Source organism: Artemia sp. Qi Xiang Cuo, chromosome 5, assembly GCF_049724085.1.
Source record: "Artemia sp. Qi Xiang Cuo chromosome 5, ASM4972408v1, whole genome shotgun sequence".
NCBI classification, from domain to species: Eukaryota; Metazoa; Arthropoda; class Branchiopoda; order Anostraca; family Artemiidae; genus Artemia; species Artemia sp. Qi Xiang Cuo.
The window spans coordinates 76577493-76605235 of record NC_142798.1 but is presented as its reverse complement, the minus strand read 5'-3'; the positions used below and the strand labels follow the sequence as shown (position 1 = coordinate 76605235).

Sequence of the window (27743 nt, the reverse complement as noted above, 5' to 3'; positions counted from 1 at the left end):
AGCCTCAGTCTGTTTCGAAGGTATACTTACCAAGCAGCCCCACACCGAGCTCAGATTTAAATTGGCTAATGGGTAATTGCTTCGTACTTGGGATAAGCTTATTCCACAACTTTGCCCCTCTGTAAATAACTAAAAAAGCAGTCCTACTTGAGACTAGGTGAGGAATCCTCAATTTATGGATGCATCAGAAAAAAAAATATAATAACCATAAGATATATAAAGAAAAAAAGTGTTTTAATTTTCGGATAATTCATAAATTTCGCGATAATATTTTACTTATAGCTTTAACATGGTACTTAAATGATAAATTTTCGTCAATAATAATCCCAAGGTACTTAACGGAACTCGACCGCTTAACAATTCCTTTTGGTGAAGCTGTTTCAGTAATCCATGAATAATAACTTAGAGACCGTGAAAAGATAACAAAATTTGACTTACTTATATATATTTCAAGCCGGCTTACCTTCAACTATATACATGTCTTGGTCATTGCTGCATTAATTGTAGAAGTAAGTAGTTGTTCAGTTGAAGCAACACATATCAACGTCTCATCATCAGCAAATAAGGGTGTAGTAATCCAGGACCCAGAAGATGCAGGATCGACTAAATCCCTACTTCTAGAAGTAGTTGCAACAGCATTTGGCAGATCATTAATAAAAATAGAAAAAAGAGTAGGACCTAATACAGAGCCCTGGGGGAAACCACATTTAACAAGACTTACTTGAAGAAAATCTATTAAGGTTAACGTACTGGTCTCTATTTTGGAGGTAATCACGAAGCAAAGCCGAAGTCTCTATTTTGGAGGTAATCAGGAAGCAAAGCCAAAGTCTCTATTTTGGAGGTAATCAGGAAGCAAAGCCAAAGTCTCTATTGTGGAGGTAATCAGGAAGCAAAGCCAAAGTCTCCATTTTGGAGGTAATCAGGAAGCACAGCCAATGTCTCAATTTTTTAGGAAAACAGGAAGCAAAGCCAAAGTCTCCATTTTGGAGGTAATCAGGAAGCAAAGCCAAAGTCTCCATTTTGGAGGTAATCAGGAAGCAAAGCCAAAGTCTCCATTTTGGAGGTAATCAGGAAGCAAAGACAAAGTCTCTATTTTGTAGGTAATCAGGAAGCAAAGCCAAAGTCTCAATTTTGGAGGTAATCAGGAAGCAAAGCCAAAGTCTCTATTTTGGAGGTAATCAGGAAGCAAAGCCAAAGTCTCCATTTTGGAGGTAATCAGGAAGCAAAGCCAAAGTCTCGATTTTGGAGGTAATCAGGAAGCAAATCCAAAGTCTCGATTTTGGAGGTAATCAGGAAGCAAAGCCAAAGTCTCGATTTTGGAGGTACTCAGGAAGCAAAGCCAAACTCTCAATTTTGGAGGTAATCAGGAAGCAAACCCATATTCTCCATTTTGGAGGTAATCAGGAAGCAAAGCCAAAGTCTCCATTTTGGAGGTAATCAGGAAGCAAAGCCAAAGTCTCCATTTTGTTGGTAATCAGGAAGCAAAGACAAAGTCTCAATTTTGGAGGTAATCAGGACTCAAATCCAAAGTCACAATTTTGGAGGTCATCAGGAAGCTAAGCCAAAGTCTCCATTTTGGAGGTAATCAGGAAGCAAACCCAAAGTCTCTATTTTGTAGGTAATCAGGAAGCAAAGCCAAAGTCTCTATTTTGGAGGTAATCAGGAAGCAAAGCCAAAGTCTCTATTTTGGAGGTAATCAGGAAGCAAAGCCAAAGTCTCCATTTTGGAGGTAATCCGGAAGCAAAGCCAAAGTCTCTATTTTGGATGTAATCAGGAAGCAAAGCCAAAGTCTCCATTTTGGAGTTAATCAGCAATCAAAGCCAAAGTCTCTATTTTGGAGGTAATCAGGAAGCAAAGCCAAAGTCTCTATTTTGGAGGTAATCAGGAAGCAAAGCCAAAGACTCCATTTTGGAGGTAATCAGGAAGCAAAGCCAAAGTCTCCATTTTGGAGGGAATCAGGAAGCAAAGCCAAAGTCTCCATTTTGGAGGTAATCAGGAAGCAAAGCCAAAGTCTCTATTTTGGAGGTAATCAGGAAGCAAAGCCAAAGTCTCAATTTTGGAGGTAATCAGGAAGCAAAGCCAAAGTCTCAATTTTGGAGGTAATCAGGATGCAAAGCCAAAGTCTCTATTTTGGAGGTAATCAGGAAGCAAAGCCAAAGTCTCCATTTTGGAGGTAATCAGGAAGCAAAGCCAAAGTCTCTATTTTGGAGGTAATCAGGAAGCAAAGCCAAAGTCTCCATTTTGGAGGTAATCAGGAATCAAAGCCAAAGTCTCAATTTTGGAGGTAATCAGGAAGCAAAGCCAAAGTCTCTATTTTGGAGGTAATCAGGAAGCAAAGCCAAAGTCTCTATTTTGGAGGTAATCAGGAAGCAAAGCCAAAGTCTCCATTTTGGAGGTAATCAGGAAGCAAAGCCAAAGTCTCTATTTTGGAGGTAATCAGGAAGCAAAGCCAAAGAAGCCCCTCTTAGTCCATAAAATTCGCATTTTTGCAATAGTATTTGGTGGTCAACAGTATCAAATGCCTTAATCAAATCCAAAAACAATCCAGCTACGCTAAGATTATCATCAAGAATGAAGTTTTATATGATAATGCTATCTCTGTAGTTCTATCTTTCCTGAAACCAAATTGAATTGGATTTAACACTTTATGCAGTTCCAAATGATCATATATTTTAGTGTTAATACACTTTTCTAGAACATGAGAAATAACAGGTAAGACCGAAATAGACCGATAATTTCCAAGATCATTCTTTTTATCACCTTTAAAAATAGAAGTTATCCCAGCAGCTTTCAAGCAATCAGAAAACCTTTCCTGTTTCAAACACACATTGATAAGGGAAGTATAAACATCATCAATATAAGGAAACGCTGTCTTCAACACAAGAAAATTCAGTGAATCACTACTAACCGACGTAATTTTCATCACCAAAATAATTTTCTCTACTTCGTCATGACAGAAGGGTTTCATATACATAGAAATATCAGTTGGAGTCTTCATAAAAAAACTCCAAAGGAGGATCATCATCAGAATTTACAATACGGGATGATAAATTTACTCCAATATTAGTAAAATGTTGAGAAAGAGCATCACATACTTCTTCTGGTTTTTCGTTGGCAAACCATTCCGCATTACTACTTCATCGGGGAAAATAGAATTTTCTTACGATATCACGCTTTTAATTATTTTCCATGTTTTTGCCGGGTTACCACAAGTTTCAGTGAATTTATTTTCGATTTTTTTTCCTCCACATTTCTCAGTACTTTATTAAGGGGATTCCTATAATCTTTATAAATTCTTGAACAAATCGGATCATTTTCATTATTTAAGGAATTTCTATAAAGTTGATCTCTTTCATTGATTCAACGGAACAAGCTTGGTGACAGCCATGATTTCTTAGGATTCTTTTTCTTGATGCGAACGAGCCATGATAAAAGTCTTTGTTATTATCAAAGTCAGTATATCATAACATCTTCGAACACTCGTATTTACATCATCTGTTAGATCGAACAAATTATTCCAATCGACTTCAGCAATTTTCTGCTTAAACTTTTTAAGGTTACTCTGGCTAAACACGGCCATCTGACTCTTTGGAATTATTGGTGCTGGCTTTGGGGGAATACAAACCTCAAGTGTTGTTGAAACCCCAAAATCATCTACATCTATAATAATAACTCTTGGACTTGAAAAATGCAAATCTGAAAAAAAATATTTTCAATAAGCCTCGATGATGAGGTGGTGACTCGTGTGCATATATTAATAGTAGGAAATAAACCATAGGACATACAAAGCTGCAAAAATCCATAGAAACATTCGTGTCAAGCTCCTGAAGGTCAATATTAAAATCCCCGAGCATCATAAATGGATGTGAACCAGCTATTAATTTCAAAAGCTCTTTATCCAGCAGATCCGTAAATATTAGTATGGAGCCAGAAAGCAGCCTTCATAATTTAGTATCAAGTATATCTTTAAGTTTCAGCCTAAGCTGAAGAGTAAATGATACAAATAACATTTCCTGATATACTACTAGGTCGTTTCTTACCAAAACCTCAATATCGCTTCGAATATATGCTCAATTTCATCCATGTAGTCTAAACTGTCGATTCCTATTGTAAAAATTGCATCCTGGAATTTGTAAGAGAGCTGAATTGTGGTCATTCAGCCTGGTTTCAGTAAGACCGATAACCTGAAAAACAGAGAAAGTTCGCATATTTCATTAAAAAAATTAAACAAAGAATTTGGCCCTTGGCAATTAAGGTAGAAGACTTTGAGGCCTCTCAAATCACAATATTCAGATTAAATTACATCTTTAATCAAATATTTCGAACTAATAAATTTGTATTGCCTTGCCCCCAATGTCATAACCCCGATGTAGCTGCTCTGTAAATATACCTCCAAATCTTCATTAGAAGCTTCCAGATTATAAAGATGGCTAATGCTCCGGGAATCACGATCATAATTATGCATTGTCATGAAATTCCAAAAGACCCTCGGTACATGGTTTCAATAATATTAGAAATAACAAACAGACATCAAAAAGAAAAACAATAATAATCCACTTACGGAACACGTAGCTGTTCCGTAAATATACCTCCAAATTCTACATTAGAAGCTTCCAGATTATTAAGACGATGACTTCAATAATAATAAAGATAACAAACAGACATCAAAAAGAAAAACAAAAATAGTCAACTTCAAAACACTAATAAGAAAAAGATCAGGCCATGAAAATATTGCCTGTAACCCGTTCATCCATCAAGCTCCTAACGCAACGGCTCACAACTTAGTAATTTACACGAACCCCAAGGTCAAAAGATCACTCAAAAACTAATATAACACAACTTCAATAAGACGTAATCAACAAAAATGCACAAATTACGGTATCAACACACCCTCCGCATTGTACCAAGGCCCTTTAGCTACAGTGTTTTCTTTTTGACATAATTAACAGAGGGTAGGGGGTACCCAGCATTTCACTCTTTTTTCCACTAGACATTTATGTATACCCAGAGTTCCTTGCGCAAATGCGCACACGAGGCGTAGCATCATCGCCAATAAAAACATTCTTATACACATTGAATTGTTTCCCTCTAAGTTTTTTCGCATTACTCAAGAAAATTGAACGTAAGTATTGTCCACTTTAATTTTTACAAATTTCTTAGAGCACTGAACAACACTAAAAGACGGCAAATTTCCGCTATCAAATGAATAAATTTCCGCTATCATCCTTAATAGGTACTTTATTTAGGCCCCAAAATAATAAGTTGCACATTTTATTGCGATTTCCTTCAATAAACGATTGACTGACTACTGAATTCATTTCCTCGTTACATTTATTAATTATCTCAGATTAGCCTGCCACAATATTCTTCAAGACCAGAAGTACTTATTGTTGCAAGTTCTTGCTCAAGCACATTATTTTTATTTTCAATCTATGTTACACAATTGGTCACTGCACTTAAATCAGTTTTTATCTCCAAGGCATTATGCTTGGGTGCCACAATATTCGCATTTATGGACTGAACCATTTCCAGAATTTTAATTTTAAGAATTTTAAGAACCATTTTAAGAATATTCTCTGTATTTGACCTCTGACAATCAGCGAGAACGCTACCATCAGAATTACTTGTAGAGTTCATCACAGGGTCCGGTAATTCAGCTTCAATTCGATTACTTTTACACATGGGCGTACGGAGGGGGAGTCAGGGGGGCAGCTGCCCACCATAGACCTTCAAATTTACATTAGATATGGCTGAAAAAGCAGATGGTTGGAAAAGCAGTTGATAAAAGGTAGACGGTTGAAAAAACTGGAAATAAACAGAAATTTATTCAAACAAATTTATTCAATTCAAACAAGAAGCAATCATCCATAATATCTTGGAAAGATTTAGCTGTAATCCAAAAAGATTAATGCTGACGCATATTGATGATTTATAATTTTTGGTGATTACTTATTAATAAGGATTTCATAAGTATGATAGAACTTGCTGGCAATGTAAGGTTTTGTGAACTGCCAATATAACTTCCGCTTATAACTCCCCCTTCCCCCCGCCCTTCATCACAGAAGTGACTGCCCCCTCCCCTCGGCAAGAAGCTACGTACGCCCATGCGGACATAACCTCATCTCCCCCCTCCATCATGCTATCGACTGCCCTCCCTTAGACAATATGCTGCCTACGCCCATGCGTTTACCTCTGCCTTTCTTTCCCATAGTAATAGAATAAAAATAAGAATAAGACTATTCGCTTACCTTTATATGGACTTATTTTTACCAACGCTAATTCAAGTACAATAGTGTCATATTTTATGTCTTTAAGCCACCCCTGTCTTTTATTTGCGGCAACAAGCCGTCTGAGGGATTTTCAGATACTTGAAGAGAAAATGAAAGTAGATTTTTCCATAAAGAATTATCTGAAAGAGCAAAGTATAAAAATAGAACTTTTCAATCACATAATAAGTTATCTCGCTGGTTTCCTCCCAATTCAGTTTTTCGAGTTATACTTTTACAAATCTTAAGAACTTGAGGCCGGCTTAATATTTTTATTTGTATGTTTTTAGTCAGTCACTTTCTTAAATTTTGCTTAGATTTTTACGATTTTTATCATAGTTTCTTGCTTTGAATGCACTTTTTTCTGTTTATATCTTTGCTTAACCACTTGTGTAGTTTCAAGATTTCAGTCGTCTAATTTTCCCTTTTTCTCCTCAAATAATTGACAAGGAAATGAAATTGACAAGGAAATGAAAATAGTTTATTCTTAAGTATTTACAAACAATGAAATACAAATGAAAGAATTCAAAATCATATACAATAAAAATATCCAAATTGTCATTACTGCTATCATACATTGATTTTTTCAGTTTAACACTAGAAATTATAAACACTTTACAAAACTCTAAGTTTAGATCCTAAATTCTATACACTAAATGTTCGATATGTTACAGAATGCAGTCCTTAGTTGGAAATAGATTTATTTGGATGAGTAAATGTTTTCCGAATGCATCAAACATGCACCAAAATGATCAATCCTACAATCCCTTCTGCGAAGAAAACAACCATGACAGTCATCATCTTTACGGAGAGGGTAGCTGGAATCATGACTGCAATTCAACATTTGACATTTTTTTACCACTTCCTTTTAATATGCAAGCTCCTGCATCATCTAGTAAACTTTTACGATTACGTTCGTTTCTTCTCAGTTGAAATGTTACGATTGTAAACACTTCTATAAACACCGTATGTTTGGATCCCATTCATTTATATTAAATGCTCGATATACCATAGAAAATGTTTTTGAATAATTTAAAGACTGTCAATATAATTGTTCCTTGCCGTAAATATAACTAAGGGACTCAAAAATGAAAAAATATTTTTGGATATGGTCTAAACAATCAAACACAAATTTTCATACCACGGAATTTGTGTTTCAGTTCCAAAACCAAAATTATAAAATCTTCCTCAAAATCCTAAATTTACATGTTGATGAAAATTCAAAACATATTCAATATGTTATAGAAAGCAGCCCTTAGCTAAAAAAAGATTTATTTGGATGACTAAAATGTTTTTGACTTGCACCAGAATGAACCAAATGACCTGAATGGTCACACTGATGAATTCCACTGCAGTCAGGATCATTATGGAATGGATGGCAAAAGTCATGATCGCATGCTTTACATTTAAGAGGTCGACTCGATAAACAAGAGAGCACACCACATTTATCTAAACCAGAATTCAAACCAGAGAGCAATTTATATTGTTTTTTCCGTAAAATTAAGGGATTTTAAAAGTATAAGCTTCAACCCTTGGAATTTCGGTGAAAGATGTAAATTCTCGAGAAGGATTTGAACATTTCGTCTAGAAAATTTTCGTATATCTATCATTCCTATAATTTCCACAACTGCAACCGACCTTTCTTCAGAGTTTTTTGATAGCCAATTGTAAAGTGTATTTAAGAAACCACGGAATCCTCTAAATGTATGTCCTGTCAAAGCATCATAGCAACATTTAGCAAATTCTAAAAAATCCGGAGCATTAAAATTGGCAACAAATTGGGGAGCTTCTTTCCCCTCTGCAGTCATAAGAGCCATCTCTTTTATAACTGTTATTTTTTTACATTTGGTTCCATAAGTGAAAAAAATATTTTCAAGAAATTTTACATCTTGTTTGAAAAAATTGCTTAGGAGCAAATATTCAGCAATTTCTTCTTTAATACCAAGAAATTTGTACTTCTCAACAATGTACGTGAATGCATCCCTGTTCCTTGTTTCAAAACCAGAAACACTTCCTTCTTTATAGTAATCAATAATAGTTTTCATGTTTTCGTAGTTTACATCATTTGCTAGAACAATATTTGTTGGTTTTTCAAGCATATCAGGTTCTAACAATGCATTAAATATATGACTTACAGCTGTTAAAAGGGATTTCTGGACTTCAACATCACCACCATCACATCGAATAGTAATCACAGGGCTTTCTTTCTTATCAAAATTAGTTAAAATTTTGGTCAGAGCAGAAGCTCGACTCATCTCTGTAAACATACTGAAATTACAAGCAGGAATTTCATGGCTTTTGAGCCAGAGTTTAGAGTTAGGGCTTGGAAGATGACTTACAAATTGTCCAAGCAATGATTTGAGTCCTTGAAACTTTTGAGAAAGTGTCAGATTCTCTAGCAGAATTTGAAAATTTTCCTTTGAAAATAATCCATATCGGTCATTCCTGTAATTTCCAAAATCGCCACCGATCGTTCTTCAGGCTTTTTTGAAGCCCAATTGTAAAGCGTTTTAAAAAATATATGATATCTGTCAAACGTACTGCCTATCAAAGCAGCACAGCAAACTTTTGCAAATTCTATGAATTCAGAACTATTAAATTCGACAACAAATTAGGGAGCTTCTTTCCCTCCTGCAACGATAAGCGCAATCTCTTTTATGACTATTATTTTCTTACATTTATCACCATAAGCGAAAAAATGCTTTCAACAATTTTAACATCTTGTTTGATAAAATATTTTTCTAACAAATATTCAGCAATTTCTTCTTTAATACGAAGAAAGTTATATACTTATTCACAATGTATGTAAACGCATTCCCGTTCATTGCTTCAAAACCAGAAATAGTTCCTTCTTTATAATAATCCATAATAGTTTTCATGGTTTCGAAGTTAACATCGTTTGCTAAGACACGATTTGTTCGTCTTTCAAGCATATCTGATTCTAGCATAGCCTTGAAGACATCACTTACTGCTACTAACAAGGATTTTTTGGCTTTAACGACACCACCGTCACATTGAATAGTGATCATAGGACTTTCTTCCTTGTTAAAATTTGTCCAAATTTGCGTCAGGCCAGAAAATCGTCTGGTTTCTGTGAACAGAATGAAATCAAATATAAGAATTACAGGATTTGCAGGGGAAGAGGCCGGTGTAATACTTTAAAGATGAAAAGGAACTGCTGGAATTAAAAAAGGCAATAGATCACTGAAATTTGATAGTTTTTGTTAAGTATAGCCTTGGCCCCTCGGTTTATTATGAAAAGACGCCCTGATCATATTATACGGTGTATTGTCAATTTCGCAATTAGTGATATACTTCTAGAGATTAGTGATATTTTCTTAAGCCAATACGTATGGAAGGAGTAGTCTTCGACACTTGAGAGTCATCTTGTCCGATTGAGCACATCGATTCTCAACACCTCACTCTTTACGCTAAAGTTTGAATTCTGTCCAAATTCTTTAGGAACGACTCCCGAAACACAATGTTCGCTTAATTAGAACAATAAGAAGCCTTTTTTTGAACTATTAAACTTTAGCGTAAACAGCGGGGTGTTAAGGAAAAGCAACCCCCTTTATGTACATAATAATTTCTGTTTGTTGTAAGCTTTAATGTGGCTCCTTACTTTCAGTTAAAAAAAACTTGTTTTTTTAAATTCAATTTAGATACACAAGACAGGTTAAAATTTATTCTTTGAAGGAAAAATTACGCAAATCTTACGAGCTTCTCGACAGGGTAAAGGGTAAATTTGGTAAGAGAAGCCTTGGTCGGCTATTTAACGCGTTTTTCGCACCGCATGTGTTGTTTTTTACATTCTTTTGGTAACTTTTCTCCGGCTCTGAGTAAAGGCAAATGCGATCATTGTTCATTAGGTTCTCCAAGTATTTTCTCAGTATCCATGTTTGGACTCGTATTAGTTACATTTCTTGACAATATGGTGTTTTTTAGATTTGTCAAAAAGTGCTTGTTGAATGAATGTTTAAAAGATAAGTTGTCAATAATTGTGCATGATTTTTGTGAGTGTGCTTTTCGTTTTCTTTTTCTTTCATACTCCTCTTAGTGTGATCTTACCCCATTATGTAAACAGGGTAACAATAAAGTATTATTACAAGACAGCAAAAATATATTATAAAATAATTCACCCCCAAAACAAATATAAATTATTAAAGATGAATCCTAAAACAAAACAGAAATTAAAATAGATAAATTAGTCAAACTTAAAACAAAGATAAATTACTGCAAAATTGTCAGCCTATTACACCTTAAATCCTTCAAAGACCTGATAGTCATTCGCGTTTCAAGAAGGACAAAATATAGTTTATCTTCCATCATTGAAGATTACTGACTCTTCTAAAATTTTATATCATTATAATTTAAAATTAGGTAACCCTTCAAGTACCATTAGTTCAACAAGCAGTAAATTTGTATCCATACTTCGTTGCTTTTATAATTTTTTTTCTCTAGCTGTGTTGCAACTTGCGTCAGCAGTGTTTACCAAATGTTAAATCATTTACTGATTCATCCCTCCAAAATATTGCTTCAACAAATAGACATCAATTTGTTCATGTTGAAATTTAAAGCAATAAAAAAGACTTTTACAACAAAAATGTCTTTTTAAAATAGAAAGATTAGAGTGGATGTCACGGGAGTAATCAGTCTAAAAAAAACTTTTTTTCTTGTGATGTTGGTTAGTACTGTGATTATCATTTTGATGTTGTTGATTTTTGTGACAAATAAAATCCTTCCTGTCTAACAGAAATCGTTTTTAGTAAATTCAAAATAGCAATGAATGCATTAAGAGGGGAGGATGGGGGGAGGCTATCACTGGTATCATATTAGGTACTTTTACAAACACCTTGTTTAAATCTTTGGGAGTGAACATCGAAGGCTGAAACCCTTCCACTCTCGTTTCGGGTACGACAACATGACCAAGTAAAAATGAAATGAAAAAGAGAAATAGTGCAAGTAATCGAAGAACTACTTCTCTTAGCTTCCTTAAGTGTATTAATCATGACGATCTGACACGAATAAGCTGTATTACACAAGGCTAATTCATTTTGTTTGGTCACAGCGTCATCTATCTTCCTTAAACTACTCTAAGCCCACCAACTCAAAAGCTCACCAAATGGGATAAATTGTAGACGCTTGACGCCTTGACGCCTGCTTGACGCCAAATTTTAGACGTAGATGGCGAGAGGCTAAACCAGCATTTCTTGATTCCCGTCAGATTTTAGAGAACAGAATGAAACCTCATGGAAGCAAGGGACCTCGGATACTGAATTTAGTTCAATATACGCCTCCACCTTATCTTAAACCTGAAGCTACCTTAAACAGCACCGACACGATTGCCAAAGATATCGCTCTGTAACGCGAGGTGTCTGAACAACAAGGTAGATGAGCTAGAAGTTCTTATCAAACAGACGATTTGCCCGATTGTAGCTGTTACGGAATGCTGGGACATTACTGAGGGAACTTGCCGTATTGACGATTATACAAACATCTTCAATACAAGGCGCGATCGAGGCTAGCGTTTAAATTCGGTAAAACATACCATGCAAGCTGTTAAGCCAACCTACGGACACACGTCAATATGTGATATGGGCTGAATGCAAGCCGAATTTTCTCTCTAGACGATTTTCATGTCTTATACTCGCAGTTGTGTACTATCCTGAAACTGCTAAGATCAGAAAAGACTTCATACATTATCTAAAAACATTTATTGACAATGTGCACCGTCAGTACGCTGCTCGTGCGTTACCGGCGATTTCAATCAAACTCATAAACAATGGGTGTCCAGCATGCTCAACTCGCAGCAAGTCGTGGAAATTCCCACCCACCAGAGTGGTGGTATATTGGATCTCGTACTTACCAACCCTTCTGAGTATTTCCTCCTTCCCCGTTCCCTCGGTCCACTAAAAAGCTCCAACCACTTTATCATTCTGTGGGAAGCTAAAACGACTTTCCCCAGACCATAGAAGAAGAAGTTTAAAACTCGACCCATGACTAAGGAGTCTATCTGTTCATTAAGAGAGATCAACCACAAAGTCGAGTCACTAACTTTTATACTCCTGCAGAAATATCCCGAACATTTCCCCCACTAAGACAGTTGTGGTAAGCGACAGCGACAAGCCTTGGATAACGAAGGAACTTAAAACCCTAATCAGGACCCGCTGCAAGCTGCACGCAAGTGGTCGAACTGTTGCTGCAAAGAAACTCCGTAACTGCATCGTGAAAGTTAACAGGCCGGCACAGAAAGTATGCGTTCGCAATAAAGTGTCACCACTTCTACACCTGGTCCCCGAAAATAGCCAACCCAGGTCAAGTGGCTTTCTGGTAAGAGTGTTAGCAGTGACCTGAAGGCACAAAAAGACGATAAAACTCTTCTATCGTCAGCCAAAGTGAACATATTCTTCGCAAATATATATTCCACTTACTCATCACTTATTGAAACAGATGTCAAAAGTCACACAGCTAGCCTTTTGGACTACTAGTTTGCTGAGATACATGAATTTGCAGTTTGTAGGGAACTGGAGAATTTAAGGAAGATTTGCGCTTCATATCTCGGAGAACTGCCAATCAAAGTTCTAATTGAATATGCACCACTCCTGGCCAAACCTTTGGCGTTCGTAACAAATAAGTGCTTCAGAGATCAAATCTTCCCTCAAGCATGTAAGAGAGCATATGTCCGGGCTATACTTAAAGTGAAGGACCCAAAATCATTTGAACAACTCCATCCAATATCAATAGCTCCAATTCTCGCCAAGGTCACCGAATATTTTATATATCGTGAACTCCTGACGCAAATCAACCCTTCTATAGACCCTTTCCAGTATGACTGTTTCAAAGGAAATAGCCCTACTCGTGTGCGTATCTATCACCTGATAACTGAATGGTTAGACAGGAAAACACCATAATAGAGCCCCTTCTTGCTGATTGCCGTAAAGCGTTCGATTTATTCAGCAATATAAATGTTGCACAAAACCTGAAAAAAATGGGGGCTAGAAAATAGACCCTGTTGTTGATAGTCTATTTTCTCAGAAGCCCTCACCAGTGTGTGACACTGGTCACACATTTATGCGTTTTTCGCCCTCTATGCGTTTTTTTCATCTATGCACTTTTGTCATCTATGCGCTTTTGCCGGAGATATCAACTCTGAATGGGTTGAAATAACGTGTGGGGCTCCAAATTGTACCAAGCTTGCTGCCTTACTGTTCTTGGCTATGATCAACTACGTTCTCGTTGACTTTGATAAGCCGCTTAAAATACGTCGGTGAATCGTCCACTTCGTTCAAATTTCTCATGGATAAATCCCAAGCAATATCCCAGTTCCAAGATGAATTGATAGACAATTTCAGTAGAATGTATCTATGGAATTCTAGCCGACCATGTTCCTTTCTGTGCTATTTGGGGGGATTACGTTCCATGGCACCTTTCCAGAGCATGTACTTATGGATTTGCTTGCCTTATGTTCCTTGGTGTCTTTCCAGAGCATGTACTTATGGATTTGCTTGGTTGATGTTTCTTCCTATGCTATTCTAAGGGTTTATGTTCCCTCCCATGCTATTCTAAGGATTTATGTTCCCTCCCATGTTATTCTAAGGGTTTATGTTCCCCCCATGCTATTCTAAGGGTTTATGTTCCCTCCCATGCCATTCTAAGGGTTTATGTTCCCTAAAGCATGCAAAACCTATAAAATGATTAAACACGTTTTGAAACTACATGCTATTTGCTTGCCTTTCCTTGGTACCTTTCCAAACGAGCGGGAATTCCCCACTGGTTCCTACACATTGCAAAAAAGTGAGCAGTACGAACGGGGATTCCCCCCACAAGTATGTTTCAACTCCACGTTTTCAACCGGACTGTCTTTTAGACAACGCCTATTTTTTTAGGGCCAATAAGAGACAGCGGAGGTTGCTCAATATACGATAACTTGATTGGTGATTGGTTGCAAATAAAAGGAGTGATTTTCATAGAAAAAATCTGATTAGTCTGAAGTTGGTTGTGAGAATGTTAGGACTCTAAAAAAATGGATAGATTTGAGAAAGAGCGAATCATGGGGAATCTAGTGCTTATGGAAAAACATTTGATTCTAGATGATGATTTTACAGAGTTGTCTATTCAAAGGAAGATATTTTCTCAAGGCATGCTTGTCGATATAATGAAAAGTGATTCTCCATCATTAGACCTTTTTCTCATGAGAAAGATGGGGTTCAAGGATGATTTACTCCTCTCTCTCTCTATCCCAGTCAATTTGTTGTTGCTGATGGCTCAGTTTCATTGTGGCAGTGAGATTGTCAACACATGAAAAATGTTCCATACATGTCCACTATGTATGTGCACACTGGCCAGCTGGTCATCATGTGAGAATTGCACAATGATTGATGAGCATGATTGTGACACTGTTTGTGACATTACTTCAAATAAACAAATTGAAACATGTGAATTCTATAGAATGAATGAGAATAGTATCATTTACTATACAAAGATATATGACAAGAGTGAAGTTACACTCTACTGTAGAAAATGCGACCCTGACATTGCAGTACATCAGGATCAGTATACTGTGAATTCGGATGATCTACCTGCATTAGTTGTTATCGACAAATACCTAGTAGAAGATGAAATCTAAAGAGTAGAAAAGTCGTTTTTATCAAATACATACATTTTTCAATTATTAATAAACAATTTAAAATACATTTTTAGAATATTTTATTCGTAGGGCACAAAAATAAATATTAAACACGCTTGTAAGTATATTTTCCACTAGAAAGTCGTTCAATCGAGGTAATTTAACGTAGATGTCGAGAAACTGCTTGTAGGTATAGCCACGACATCTGAACATGAAAAAGAGTAGTGCATGAAAGCCACATGTCTTAGTTGTTAAATCCTGTACTCTTCGTTGATTTTGAATAATAGCTTTCCCACTGCTTTCAATAAAGCTACTGATATGTAAAGTGTAGAATTTGTATAATCAGCCAATAGGAGATAAAAATTCAATATTCTTCGCCCTTTGAAATATACATAGCCAATAACCGGTGTTTAATGTTGATGGACTACTATTAACAAGGGTAAGGATATTGTTAACACTTGGAATTTTTTCAAAGAAGTCCAATGGTATGCAATAGGACTTGTACTGGGACATCTATGGATCCATATTAAATATGTTGATTATTTGGTTTGCGTTTATGGTGCTAGGTCTAGCAGAACACTGCCGTCGGGTGTGATCTCCCAATAGGTTTCAAATTGACTCAATGATATTAGCATGATACTCTCAGTCAAAGCATCGGCAAATGTGCACTCTAAACGTACATTCCCCGTTCGTAATATGCTCATATCTTGAGTGCCAGACAGGTCAAAAACAATTACACCATGATTTTTTTAAAACATTGAATCGGTTATTCCATTTTCAAATAGTTGGGAGTCATGATCTAGGTATTGCATGGTCAACTCATACAGAGTTCTATAGGATTTTTTGTCAAATAATAGAGTGAGCAGTGGAATACCATTCACTTTACACACTAGGCTAGATGGACCGAAAAAATTAAAATCATGGGGGCATTCAGTCCAGGATCCAACGGCACTGCCACTCTTCACAAAGGCCAAAGCCAATTTTGATGGGATTTCTCCATTGATAAATGATGAATCGCTATAGCTACGAGAGCCAATGGCAATGTGACGTTGATTAGTGATTGTATGGGGAACAAGAAGTTTAAAGTTGTTGCCATTGGCTCTTAGCTTTTCCACTGCCAATGCAACAGAGCTCATAACCTGTTGTTTTCGGACTTGGAGAATTGCCGATGAGATATGACATTTGCATCGGGTGCTGCAGGAAGTGTTTTTCTCAAAATGAAATTCGATGGGGCCAGTTGAAACTTTATGTCAATCTTGACATTACGGGGTAACCATTGAGATATATTGAATATCTCATGATTTTATTTTCCAACCAGATGATACTCTTGGGTCACTGCAGTAGTGAACTCGCCGTCAATATCAACACCTGATCGATATTCATAGCCCAATGATTGTCCTCTCAACTCCTTGTATGCCTTTGGTGTCATCATCATAAACTGTATGTAGCTTGCATAGTTGGATAAATTATTGCTAGAGCTCACCAATGTATCATTAATAAATACATTAATTTGTTTGAACAGGTTGTGTAGAATACAGTTTTCATAGGAGAGACCATCGCCAACATTTGGAGTTGTATTATCTGACTATTTATTCACCGCAGCATTTAAATCTATTGATACTGTTAAAACATAAACAAATGGGTATTAAATGGAAAATATTTGAGAGTGTATATCCTCTGAAAAGGGCCTCTGGGGGTAAACTTGTTAGTAGAAGCAACACTTGAACCTGATATCGAGATTTTCAGTATTGAATAGATTTAATGAGGAACTGATTGATGGATATGATTCCTTGTGGGGGAGACAAGTCATCTTAAGAGAAGAAATCCTTCTTTGATCTAACAGTCTTTTTCTTTTTCTTCTTCTTATTGGTCTTCGCTGTTTTATTTCTCGAAGTCCTTGTTGATGTCCTTCGCTTCCCGCCTAGGTGGAAACTGATGAGTGAATGACGCGCACACATCCTTTTGAATCCCTCCCCATTTTGCCGAGATTTTAATTGCTAACCAACGGCTCTTGCTGAAGATCTAATATTTTCCTTAACACTCTCCTTGAAATTCTTTCCTAACCCCCCAGTCTTGTAGTGTTAATGCAGCGAAATTTGATGAAGCAGGTACAAGATAATTTCTGGCCAGGGGTATTGCAGAACAAAATAGCCTAGCAAACCAGCTACCAAGACCATAGCCAGACATTGCAGTACGCCCCTTGTAGTAGTACAATCCATGACCTATTTGACGTGGACTCAGAGCACCAGCATAGCAATCGATATCGGGACAGACAAATGGAATTCTTCTATTGTTCAATTTAGGTGATGGTGCTGTCGCCGACAATGGGTGGAAAATGACATGTAATCACTGCTAAGCCTTTTGTTATTGCTAGAGGATCACCCAATTCACTTCTTAGTGTTAACTGACAGAGTTCCAAATACGAAGTGTTTACAGGAACATACTGAAGATGCTTTATATTATAGTGATGAACAATTTCATGGGTTGTTTTTCGTTCAAGAACACGTAAGAGGGGGACATTTGAATTACCAACTCTCGATGTTTCCTCAAAGGATGCATAGATAAATAAGCAAGAGTCCGAGGCGAAACCAGGTGGATAATCAGCAAAAATAACTTGATCCATCCCGTTTACGGTGACAGCATTTTCCCCATTTATCATATTGTGTTTAAAGCCAAGAACGTCTCTCAGATTATCACTGAGTATAATTATTTCACTGTCAACAGGTGATGTAATGTAAATCCTATCGTGTTCCATTGAATAATTAAAATGGAATGTACCATTCCTACGATATGAGATTTTTCTATTGATTGCACGACACAAATCTCTCATATCATCATATTCAATATATTTCAATTTGACATGTGGATATTCGCTAGATTTAAGTGCTTCAACCCATTCAGAGTCGATAAAGAGTGACCAATCAAATGGTATAACGTTTATATCATGCACACGATCCTTTCTCAGGATGTCATAGGTATTTTTGAGAATACAGTCGACAAGAGCCACTTCATACGTGCCGTCAAATTTTATAGTGGGGGAGAGTTTTGTCCAAAAATCACTTGTCTTATTCAAGTCGTTGTAGAGAGGATCGGAAACGTTGGACATAAAAGTTACATAGAAATCATTGGGCATTGTCAATATCTTCAACACTGATCCAAGAATCAAAATCAGAGTTGTATCCTAGCCACCGAACAAGTAACTGTTACTTACCCCCGTGAGTACGAGTCTTTAATATCTTTTCAAGTTGATAGATTTCACTATTATTTTTAACTTTTTGTAGTTCATAGTCATAAAAGCCGCCGAGAATTTCTTCATCTTTGTTATCAAGCAAACGATAAGTTATGGGTTTAGTGTCTAGGATTTTTGCCACTTTAAAAAGTTCTGTGTACCACAAGTAATTCCCCTTTTCAAAAAAATTAGTTGTTCTATTAATTCGAACAGTATCACCAACATTGAATTTTTCTTCTTGACACTCGTTTCATTGGAATATTGTTTAAGAAAAGTGTCAATTATATCATGATCAGAATGATGAACTTCCGTTGGGGTTGAATTGGACAACGATCGATGAGGTCGTTGATTATAAATCAACATGATTTTATGTAAATAATGAATAAAAGCAGATGTATTTTTCAATGTACAATATGTTGAAATTAAAAGTCGAATAGTTCTTATCAATCGTTCGGCCAATGCAGCCTTTATAGGGCTATGACTATGATAGAGCAGTGTATTATATTTTGCTAGTACTTTTGCAGCATGGGGATTAACAAATTCACTACCGCGATCCGTTTGAATTTTTTTATACGAATCCTGTTCGATAATACTTTCTACGGCCTGAGCCACTTCAACACCTCTCTTTGACCACAATGGAATGGCATATGCATAGCGACTAAAAACACTGATTGCAAGTAGAATGTACTTGTACGGTATATTGTGACGTCTTTGAATCTCATCTAGAGTTAAGAGATCTGCTTGCATTATATGCGATGGGAAAAAGGCTTTAGTTTTTTGATAATGATTAGCACGAAGTCTATGATTTCTATGCAGTGATTAACTTGATTCATTTTGTAGATAGTCTTATACACTTTTAGTGTGAACACCAGTGACTTTGGAAAGAGTGGTGTGGGAACTTCACCAATATTTACCCGCTTCACCAATATTTCCATAAAGACCTTTCATAACTTCAACCATTTTGAACGTAAACGTGCAGTGTCACGTCCGCTACCCTTTTGTACACTGGTGGTTGGTGGTGGTGGTGACGTTGACTTGATACGTCTTTGCTTTTGTCTAGCTATCAGTGGTGTGCTGCTGCTCTTCCTTATTATCAAGTTTTCACTAGGTGTGCTAGTATTTTCCAAAATTGATTTAAAAGCTTCTTCTTCTTCTTCTTCATGTTCATTTTAATGGTGTTGGTGCATGTTCATTTAATTTTTTAGAATTTGCCTATTGCTATTAAGGCTTTTGGGAAAGTTTAATATATTTAGAAAGTTGTATAGATGAGCGTCAAATGATAATAGTCCTTTACGATTTGTAACCATATCATAGATTAAATCAAGTAGCTTATAGCTCTTGGCTTGAATTATAATCTCTTTCCCATTGCCATCAACTTGAATATGATCTTGACCACTTTCCATGAGATAAGTTATGAGTCGTTTACTGTGTTCAAGATATGAGTGGGGCATTAGATCTCTAATTTTCGATACAATTAAATCCAATTTCTTCTTTGATTGTGTTCCAGCAGCAGCAGAATCCTGAGGAGAGGATTCTTTTCTGTGATCAACACCACTGGCCCTCACACGATAGGGCTTATGTTTATCCACTCAGTGAAGTGCATCTTGAAGTAAAATCCGTTTTTATCATCCTCAATATTCTCGTTGTCAATGAATTTACTCAAATTGTTCTCAAAGTGTTCCACGGGTGAGAGAGCGAGTTCTATTGGAGTCAATTTATAGGGTTTTGCCATTCTCTCTAGAGAAAACTGTTTACTGGTCCTGCAATTATCGGCAGTAAAAGAGTGAAAAAGCTACCGCCCGCCTGAAAAAGTCGTTTCCTTTTAACTTCTTTTCCTGTGCTTTTAACGATCCCAGTACGCAAAATGAAACGTTGGTATCCTGTTCGCTGCTTAACTGGTTATGACAATTGACTACTGCCTTCAATCAAATTTAAGCTAAGTTCGGACATTAGTTAAATGAAATCATTTTCAATAGAATGTTGTAGTATAGTTTTTCTAATCGGAGTTTCCAAAGTTCTTAGAGGGGGAAATAAATGTCAATTTTCATGTAGTTTCTTCAGTGTCATGATAGCAACTAATAGGTATTTTTACTGTTCATGGGGAGATATACTATAATTTAATTGTCAAACAAATCTGGGACTTTACGCAAATCCTTGGGTGTATTTTGATTAAGATCTAATAGGATGTAGCCGTAGGGTTTATTAGCTGCCTGATTGTACGCTGAGAGCAGAAATTTGGGGGTGCCTGGATAGATTTGTTTATTGAGAGTTATTAGCGAGCTAAAATCACGAACAACTCTGTAGATGATATAGTAGGTGCAGTTCAATGCAAGTGTTCGCATACATTTGCTCTGATGAAAGAGATTGTGTAGAACCAGAGTAATTGAAATCTATTCATGATGAGAGCGAACGGTGAACAATTGCAGCATTTCCAGGGACCATTGTTCAATAGATTTAGCCAGATCGTCAATAATCAGCCAAGAGTTTGGTTCAATAATGTTGAAACCATCAAGTCCCTGTATGAATTGTATCTGCACCAATCCCGCTGTGCCAATTGCTTATATTTTATCGTATGACTCCTGCCAAATACTGTAACAATATTAGATTTTTTTCGGCTTTTCCACAAACATTTTATCACAATTTTTAATTATTTTAGTTAAGAGTTTTGTCTTGCCCGACATTGACGGTCCACACAGAAAAGATCTGAATGGTGTTATAAATTGAAAAAAGTTCCCCTTAAGAATTAACCCAAACAACTAACTGTATAATATGTTAGTATAATGAATAACTAATATCCCCTATTACTACTACTCAATTCAATAGTAATGATGAGAAGAACAAAAACAAAAAACAATCGCATTTCTTGTATTATAAATAGGACTTTACATAAAACGAAGAAAAATGAACTTTTTTTTAATTTATAATAAAAAAAAATTTTAAAAAATGCACTAGAAAATGCACTTTAATAAATATACTGTATTTACAAATACAACATTTAATGAAAAATAATATCACTTTTTTAATTTGAATGCAGCATGTATATTTACAAAAGCACATAAAAAAATCTGCTCTAAGTAAAAAAAAATAACTTTGTAGTGGCGGCGCCCCCGGCTGGCGGCCGGCTGGGCGCCCCCCAAGACTGCGAGGCCCCCCAAGGTTTTGGGAAAAACTTATTGGACTTTACTCAAACCGAGACTTTCCCTATGGCTAACACATTCGGCTCGGTCGTAAGTTAAATATTGCCCCAGGGGGAGGGTAGTCACACCGTCTTGACAAACATAGACCTTGTCGAAAATTGTGCTCATGGCAATTTTTTCTATATTTACAGTGAAGTTCCTGTAGTTGAGTGAGTGAATTGCCAACAATTTGGCTCGTGGAATTGAATTTTGAACAATACAATTCCTATATATGTCCATGTCGAAATTCTTATCCACATAGCACGTGGGTACTCCTTTGCAACGTTTTTTGATTTCCTGGTCGTGTGTCTGTAAAAAGTACACTTCCGGATTTACAAACATACCACTGTAAATCATGTCACTTCCCATTTCTGATTTAAAAAATAAAAGCTGATTTTGGACCCAACGTTTTACTAGCTCTGGGTAAAGCCCACTCCAATTGGTGTAGTTCATCTGCGAGCTGATGATTTCACCATGCGCCAAATCATCAAGTAGGTTTGGGGTTTTTACTTTTAACAGTAGAGAATCTGTGTCCCCGTAGCAGACCTCTACCTGCCCCTTCTCCGGCCACTGTACCCTAGCCACATTATAGTAGAATTCCAACATGAGCTTTTTAGAGATCTCCAAGATTGCACTGCCTGCTGCAATATTTTTATTTAATACAATGCTTCTTTTTTTTCTATTCAATAGTACCATGTCCGGGCCAATGATTGTAAAGCAAGTTTAACTTGGATCGACAATAATTCGAGCACATTGTTTGGGATCGGTCAAGACGTACAACGATTCGTATTGCGAACAATTTCGCACATTTTACCAAAAGCCGAATTCAAAATGATCATAGAAATTTCTTTTTAGGCTTTTGTCTGCGCTTCAGAACGTTTCTTGACAAAAGTGTCAACAAACGTTTTCAGATAGGGTTTTTGACTAAACTGGTGGGCTCTATGAGCCTTTGTGACGTTGAAACCGTTGTTGCATATCCATTTTAAAGCCACATGATGCATAACAATATTTTTTTCGGCAGAAGGTCAGCAATAAGTTTTTGTTTTGAAGGTGACTAATGTAATCCGTCCACCTCGACTAAACGCCTATTGCGGGGGCTCAAAGAGTCCCTAGTCACAGGTCTATTGATGCACGGAAAAGAAAATCCTTTACCGAATCGGGAAGCTCAACTGGTATCTCCCCATCAATTTGAAAAACCCATCCAACTGTCCCATTCTCCTCAACACTGTCAAGTTTGGGAAAATAGGGGGCTTGAGGGCCATTGAGCCATGCATAGTTATCGCAGGGTAGCGCATAATGGGACATGGCCGAGGGTAGAGAGAATTCATATCAAGGAAAACTGCATCCGGTTTTGTCCCTGTCTTCTCTCCAGTTGGATCAGTTTCCAAGATACGATCCCCGTGAAAAACGTATCCACCCCTCATTGACCTCTCAATGAACAGGTGCTGATCGATATCAGCGATCAGCCCAATTTTTTCCACGCTAATTTTTAGGATGAGGTCCATTACCAGATGAGGAGATGAAAAATAATATCCTAAATCAAGCTTAAATTCCCCATAGATTTTGTCCGTATTTTTTTAAACATAATGTCTAACAAAGTTAACACATCACTCGACAAATACAGCTTGCAGTATTCAAACCCATTTTTACACCCTCTCTCTGCCCACACTTTCTTAGCAAAACTGTATTCATCGGGGGTGCACCTACGATCATGTAGACTGTCGTAAAACGATTCGATCGAGGGACTAATTTCCTGGCAAATCTCGACATGGAACAATATTAATCATAAGGATAGATGCCCTTGACCGTCAACAAATTGTATAAATCATTTGGAAATTGTTGCTTGAGAAGGGGGAAAGCGTTGCAGCCGTCATCGTTTTTCTGCACTTGAATTAATTCGCTCAATGATTTGGGGAAAAAACTGTAGGAATCTAAAAAGTGAATTTTATTCGTTTACTCCATGTTTTCTTCAACATATCTCCACATAAATTCCAAAACAAGCAACTTTTCCGACGATTTAGGAATGATTTTGTAGGAAAAGCTGTATATCACCCATGCATCGTCCACTGTTCCATTTCTTTGAAGATATGCCATTGCCGGTAGCACATACATCAGATCGTAGTTAGAATTACGTATAAAAACCGGAAGAAAGAGTTGCTGTTTAATTTTTAAATTACATGAATTGTGAGCCCACCCCCGAAAGTTACTTTTTCCCGTTGAATTGGGGTCAATAAGATGATTGTGATCCTGGAGAGTGTCTTTTGGGGAAAGGGCACCCCTACAAACCCAACAAATTGTCCCCTTTTCTAGTGCCAGTTGCTCCTTATCTGATAATGACATTGGGTAGTTTGTGTGACACAATCGTGAAGTTGCACAGTTCGCTGTTTTTATTAAAGACACCAATAACTTCTCAATGCTACCCTCCTCATCCATAGCCAAAAAAACTCTTCCAGCTGCATTTTATTATTGGAATCGCGACGGGCATGCGCATAGGAACACGCAACTACTTGGTCTTCCTTGACTATATTTGGCCTTGATGGGTCTGATATCTCCACCAGTCTTGATTCACAATCCAAAAATACTTTATCAACCTATAGCAGGGAATTTTGCAAGTTTTTAAATTGTAAAGTATCTTTGCCTTCTGCCGGTATTTCTATTCTTTGATTGCCATGAATTTTGCAATATCTCATGTGATCCGTGAATGTTGGTTCGGATCTGAATGAAGAAAGGCACATGGGGCAATAGTGACATTCCCCTTTGTTCGTGCCTTGAGATAAGAGTCGACTTATTGCCGTAACGGGGAAAAAATGACCATAGGAATTTACCTCTTTGGGAGGTTCATAAATAACCCAAACCCAATTTTTAACATTATCTACCGTCGGTGTCCTAACTGAATACAAAACTCCTTTTTAATTTGGTTTCTTTCCCCCATTTACAAATTCTGTGTCATACTGGAGAACAACCACCCCCAACCCAAGATTTTCATTTGCTTTTTCAAATATGGTTATTTCTTTTAAGGAGACCGGATACTTCCCCTCTAAACAGTCAAAATTTACTTTACCACCGTTACGTGCAAGTCTGTCGAAATTTTTTATTGTTGAATCTTTTTTCAATGTTTTATGAGATTCTGCTAAAAATATGTATTTAAAGCGTTGCAGCCCCGTGTCAAATTTGAAACTCGGAACTCCTTTGGTAGCCGACAAATCTGGGTGGCATTTTATTCGTCGACTACTACCCGCCCCCCTTAAACTAAAGTTTTTTTAAATCTACTGAGATTCAGATCCGTGTTAAATGTATAAAATTGTGGACCTGCTTCCCCTCTCGTTAAACATGTCCAAAGTTGATATTAATTTATTAACCCAATTGAAAAAGTTACCCTAAAATTCATTTAGACCAGGGTAAAAAGTTTGATTGCCAGTTGAAAAATGAAAATAAAAAATGTCCCCAGATGTCTCCCTTTGTAAATAAACTTTTTTATTTACCGATGGATTAATCCCCCCTGACCCTCCCATTTCTGAGTCTGAATCTCAATAAGTGCTTGAAATCGGTCGATGTAGGTATGAAGAACATTTACAGAGTCTGTTAAAATGGCACTCCTGTCAACAAGGTTTTCCTCGGGGGGATTAAAATCTACCCTTTGTGTTTGCAAGTGACCTAGAGCAGATTCCAACAAATAAAATTCACGTAGTTCCGGGGATGTGACACTATTTTAATGTCCTGCACCTATTTGCAGAGGACCTAATTCATTAATTATAAAGTCATCGTCAAAAATGTCCCCGGAAACATTAGGTCTAACAATTTGCATAAGGCTATCCATTTCTTCAGTTGATACTAAATGACGCACCTTCACTAACATCATCCGGCGAGAGGGGACAATTGCCCTTGATATTTCGAAGTCCTGGGCCAGGGAAGGCAGTTTTTTTCGTAGCTTCTCCCTGAAACTAGAAAATAAATGGATTGAGTTTTTTTTTCTTTGACAAAAGTTTTATCACAATTATAGCACACTATTTTTTTCCTAGTCGGATTTATCAAACAATATTTTTTAACTGGATTCGTATTTATCAAACAAATGCATAATAAATTACAAATTTTTGCTTATAGAATTATTTACAAAACAAATGCATAATAAATTACAAATTTTGTTAATAACACACACGCACACACACACACGTACACGCACACACATATGCGCACACACTCACACACACACACACACACACACACGTATGCGCACACTCGATCACACATACACACACACGCACACACACATGCGCACACACACATATACAAACAGGTTCACACACACACACATGCGCACACACGCGCACACACATCGCAACGTTTGACTAATAGCAATAAAATATGCTAGAAAAAATCAACTCAATAATTGTCTTAATAGCTCATTAAAAAAAAAATTGACTCTTTTTTTCCTACAAATCTTTCCATCCATAAAGAAGAGCGATCAGATTCCCTTTCCTACAAATCTACTCGTTTAATGTTGTTGTTTTTTCTTAATTGGATTCGTATTTATCAAACAAATGCATAATAAATTACAAATTTTTGCTTATAGCATTATTTACAAAACAAATGCATAATAAATTATATGCATAACAAATTTTGCTAATAGCACACACGCAAACGCACACACGTACACGCTCACACACCCATGCGCAAACACGCGCACACGCACTCACACACACACACACACATGCGCACACACTCACACACACACACACGTATGCACACACACGCGCAAACGTGCACACACAGATGCGCACACACTCACACACACACGCACGTATGCGCACACACGTTCACACACATGCGCACACACGCGCACACACATCGCAACGTTTGACTAATAGCAATAAAATATGGTAAAAAAAATCAACTCAATAATTGTCTTAATAGTTCATTAAAAAAAATTGACTCTTTTTTTCCTATAAATCTAGTCATCCATAAAAAGAGCGATCAGATTCCTTTTCCTACAAATCTACGCGTTTAAAAATCGACTATTTATAATAGCAATAACGTAAAGTACATTAGGTGAAAATACATACATTTCCAAATTCAGACTGCACTTGTGGGTCGGATGGGGCGGTGATGTCCGTTTCATGCATAGATGAGCCAGCAAGGTTCACTATCCTGTGAGCAGCCGCCCATTCCCTTTTCGGTTTTTGACCAGACTGTCTTCGCGTGGCTGCCGATGGGCCAGTTATCTCCACTTGTTGCATTGGAGTAACGCCATTAGCCTTAGCCCTCTTTTGAGGAGGAGAGTAATTGTAGGAATTTTCGTCCTTAAAAAGAAGAAAAAATTTAGTATGGAAAAAATGATTCCCCTTTTTACAGAAGAAAAAATAGTACCCCCCCCCCCCCCCCACTTCAGTGTTGCGTGTCGGAATGAGCACATTAGTTTTCTTGTCAAAGGGTATACGTGCCAGCACAAAGTACCCCCCTCTCCTTACTTTTCATGCGAAGAAATAGTTTGTTTTTCACCTTACAACGAAGGTGTTAGAATTGATACATTGCCCCCCCCCCCCTTCCCCGTCTTATATTTTTATAAAAGCCTCTTAATCATCTTTGAAACCCCATTTGCATTCATCAAATATAACATCTCGTCTAATTTGGCCGAAAAACAATCTATTTTTGAATGTGTCTTGAATCACAAACACATGTGGTAATAATCTATGCGATAAGAGAAGCTTGCGAAGTGTGGTTCCAAAACTGACCCTTTTCTCGTAACACAGATGTTTCTATTTAGATTAGAAAAAAGACAACACATATTAAATGAATGATGGGAAAAGGGACATTTTGAACGAGATAACTATTTCTAAAGAATTAAACTCGTAAACATAGGAGTGGCGGAGGAGAGATTTTATTTACATAATAGAAAAAGGGGGTATTTCACGTTTTCTAGCGACTATAATCCTCATATTATAGGTTTTGTATTTTTGGGGGGAGGGGGGCTATGCCCCTGAATGTAAATTTACTGGAAGGGTGGTGAAATGATTTTATTTGGAAATAAATTGAGAAATTTACTAAGCTGTACTCACATTATAAATTGTTGTATCTATAACTTCAATTTAAATAATATTTAGTGCACTATCCATGATATGTTAAATCATTATGAAAATTTAAACGTAAGGTATGAGCATTTTATACAAAATTTCAAGGACAAAAAAAAATCACGTCTTTTATTTGTAACCAATCACCAGTCGAGTTATCGCATATTGAGCAACCTCCGCTGTCTCTGATTGGCTAAAAAAACGTATTTTGCCTCAAAAACCAGTCTGGTTGAAAAACTTGGAGTTCAAACAAACTTGTGTGGGGAATCCCCGCTCATACTGCCCACTTTTTTTTGCAATGTGTAGGAACGAATGGGGATTCCCCGCTCGTTTGGAAAGGTCCCATATGGGACATAAGCAAATATCATGTAGTTTCAAAAC

At 36.9% G+C, this 27743-nt stretch overlaps 2 pseudogenes; both read right to left on the bottom strand.

Annotated features, from left to right (window-relative positions):
* Positions 1-3394: 3394 nt before the first annotated feature.
* On the bottom strand, positions 3395-8521 carry LOC148952545 (uncharacterized; annotated as a pseudogene).
* Positions 8522-8555: 34 nt separating this feature from the next.
* LOC148952544 (uncharacterized) lies at positions 8556-26531 on the bottom strand (annotated as a pseudogene).
* Between the last annotated feature and the right edge of the window lie 1212 nt (positions 26532-27743).